Source organism: Dendronephthya gigantea, unplaced genomic scaffold, assembly GCF_004324835.1.
Source record: "Dendronephthya gigantea isolate DGI-Jeju-01 unplaced genomic scaffold, DenGig_1.0 000328F, whole genome shotgun sequence".
NCBI lineage: Eukaryota > Metazoa > Cnidaria > Anthozoa > Malacalcyonacea > Nephtheidae > Dendronephthya > Dendronephthya gigantea.
Genome location: NW_021163338.1, coordinates 61,480 through 65,338, shown reverse-complemented (window position 1 = coordinate 65,338; position 3,859 = coordinate 61,480). Strand labels below are relative to the sequence as shown.

At 37.1% G+C, this 3,859-nt stretch overlaps 1 pseudogene; it reads left to right on the top strand.

The window, feature by feature from the left end:
* Positions 1-810: 810 nt before the first annotated feature.
* LOC114542034 lies at positions 811-3,859 on the top strand (annotated as a pseudogene).

Here is a 3,859-nt window from a genome sequence, read left to right as displayed (position 1 = left end):
GTTTTTCATCATGCCTCAAAAGATTTGTGAAGAACTGTGAGGACAGATATAGTGGTTTTGTAAAAATTCCTGGTTGTATATATATATTTCTTATATTCATACGTAATGTATTTATTTTATTTACATTTATATTATTATTAGTTATTTTCATGTAGATAATCCTAAATTAATTGGTTATTTATTTACTTCTATTTCTTCGAAACTTAAAATTAGTATAATATTAATTCTCGTATTATTAAATGATATTTACACTGGCTACTTTTATGATTCTGTTCATGCAGCGGTAATTTAAAAAGAAGCACAGTAGCATTGGGTGAGCATCGATAATTGAGGTTCACAACAACAAGTTAATATGCACGGTCTAATTGAATGTTGCGCACCATAAAAACGTAGAAGTAAGTGACTGCATGTTTGCTCGACTGCATGTGAAACTTTTGGTTGTGAATATTAATACGTTTTTTACCCTAGCGATAACCGGAAGCATTTTCCTTTTGACTCTGAACCGTTTCATTTCAATGGTAAGATCGTCAAAATATCCCAGCATTGTGTCCTGAGATAAAGATACATCAATAAAAAAGGCTGCTACTTTTTTGTGTACCCAAGGATTCTAAATAACGCAGAGTGAAAGACAAACTGAAACGTTTGCCCGAAGAAAAAAAAACCTAACCTTTGCGGCGCTATCTAAAAATTCTCGCCCATGAGATAAAAAAAGAGCGCAACGACTGCAATTTTGGCTATCGATTTAACAACGCTGGATACAACAGTCGTCATAGATGGAAAACGAAATATATATGCACTACTCATTTACATCGTGCGATGTTAATCTAAATAGTTAGATCTTTAGCTTGAACTCCGCTTTGATGAATATGCTTTGATGAATACATGATATGATTTGTCAAGGGATGTGTTGGCCGCGTATTCACCAACTGGAAAGTTTAAAATAATGTATATGTAATTACTCTGACTAAGAATAATGTATATCTAATTACTAGTACTGGGATCATGTACATCTAATTAGCTGAAAGTCTGTCAGATTTGGTTAAGGAGATGCAGGATTTTACAGATATATCTGTTGACAAAGAAACATACAAATTTGAGTACTTTCTTGGGGGGGATTGGAAGTTCCTTGCTTGTGTTTGTGGCATTGGGGCAGCAAATGCTGTGTATGCCTGCATATGGTGCAAATGTGCTCGTCTGGACCGATGTGACACCACAAAGCATTGGTCTATTTTGGATCCTAACAATGGTGCACGGACAGTAAAAGAGATTGAACAATATGCCAAATCCAGAAAACTCAATTGTAAATCCAAGCCAATTTTCCCTTTCATTCCCCTTAGCCATGTGGTAATCGACACCCTTTATCTCTTCTTAAGAATTTTTGATAACCTGATTGGAAACTTGATACGGCAGCTCAAAGTTTGTGATTCAATTGAAAAAAAAATCAAATTTTCAGATGGTTTTCAAAGAGAAAAATACAGACATATGGCTAGATATGAAAAATTCTTGCAAGAATTGGGCATACCATTTTCTTGGTACATTGGCAAAGAAAGCAAGCAGTTGGAGTACCGAGACTTAACAGGACCAGAGAAGGTAAAGCTTTTCCAAAAAATTAATATATCCTTTCTACTGCCAAATTCAGAAAATGCTGACACAATCCAGAAAGTTTGGGATGGGTTTTGGAACATTAGACAGGATTTGAAAAAGGATTTTAATTCTATTGAGGTAGTTGCTCTCAAAAGCAAGATCACCTCCTGGTTGGAACTATACTTGACGATATACCTGGCAAAAGATGTAACACCGTATATCGATCCATGCCCTGTATGCTCATGTGCCCGAGTTCCTAAATCTACACTCCAACCTAGAATATTTCACACAACAGGGCATGGAAAAATACAACGATATTACATCCAAAAATTTTCTCAGGTCTAGTAACTATCGGAGTATCTCTGCACTTGAACAGATTTTCTTGAAAAAGAACAGAGTTCAATATTTAGAAACAACTGGCTGTGCCAGGGTTAAGAATAATTATACCTGCTTTAATTGTAACAATCCCGGACACACAATGAAAACATGCTCTGAGGTATGTAAGAATTGTAAGAGCTCAAGTTGTGGTTCACACCTGGTAAAGCAGAATGGCAAATATCACCCTAAGTGCACAGTACTTACTAATGATACAGCTAGTGGTAAATGTAACTGATTTGCAAGCAATAAGGGTTGCACCGTTGCACAGCTATTGGGGATAACACAAACACCTTGTATATAATAAGCACACTATATATAAAATTGATTTTTTGTTTCGCAATGAGAAAATGAACTATTATTATACAAAAAATTGATCTCATTAAATCTTGTGTCTTCGTTTATATTGTACATTATTTCCACTATTTTTCACGAAAGTAAAAACCAACTGAGTGCAGCATTTCAGTTTTCACATGCTTGCTCCCTACAATCTTGTACTCAAGTAGTGAAGACTTTCTGCCCAACCAAAATTTCACAGTTCCTTCGACAATGAAGCAAAAATCTCCACAAATATTTCGAATTCGTTCGTCCCATTTTTGCCCAAGAATATCATCAAGCTCGCGGTTTAGTGATAAAGTGTAAATAAACCTTCCCCTTTCGGTAAAACCGTTTGAGACGCTACCAAGTACACGTGTAAACACATCCTCACTAACATCAAACTCTAGGCGAACATCAGCGCGATTACAGCTAACCGATGCCGAAACTATGCAATGCTTTGTTTAAGGACTACGTCAAGATCTGAAAGAGCATGTTATTTTGCAGTTACCAGATACATATGCCGCCGCTGTTGATGCAGCGCGTTTGAAAAATTCGCTTTCACGCCCAGTAACTTCAGCTCTAACAAGTCCAAGTTCGCGTGCCTGAACGCCTATAGATTTTGTTTCGTCGCACTCGACAGCGCACGTCCAGACCGCACGTAATACTCATTCTGACCAGTTTCCGAATTACGTCACTCGTGAAGAGTTTATGAGGTTGCAAAATCAAGTTCAGTCAACGCCGGCCAACATTAGACCGAGAATGGGACCGACACAAATAGTTCCAAATGCAAATGCACCACGGATGGTCGACCAATTTGTAATCGTTGTAATAGAGTAGGGCACATTGCAAGTCGTTGTTTTTTAAACTTGAATCGTTCAAGTCTTTCACAAGACCGCACAACTTTTAATTCACCCAGAAGTACATTATTTCAACCACAACGTATAGTCAACACTACACACCGGGGCAAACTACACGAAATAATTTTAATAAAAATAACCCAAGATCAAACCTTTATTCAGGAAGGTCTACCCGTTTTCCAGCATTACCTCCGCCTGTTCCCCCACCACCTCCCTTGAATGCTTCACAGCAAGAGAGTGCATATGTATCTAGTCAATATCACAATAAACCTTGTTTTCTCTTTGCACGAAAACGTTCTGCTCCAAACAATGCATTTGCATCACTTCGAAAAACGTATTACCTCACTGTAACTGGGGAAGGCATTGATGCTAATATTCTCATTGATACGGGTTCCGCTATTACTGTAATTAATCAAGCTTTCTGGGAGAAAATTCGACAAAATTCGAAATTGGCTTTAGGGAACATCAGTACAATGTAAAACAGCGCAGACCGCGAGTGGCGAAATAGTTCAGGTTTTAGGTGATGTAAATCTGGAATTCTACTTAGGTAACGCTAGTTATATGGTAAAAACATGTGTTTTACCTAAACTTCATTATATGGCTATTTTGGGAAAGAATTTTCTTTAGCATTTTGATTGTATTATAGATTTTAAATCTGGTTATCCCGAAATCGCTCGCGATAATTTGGTTATGCTTAATATGTCTAATACGCAGGACAAAACTGA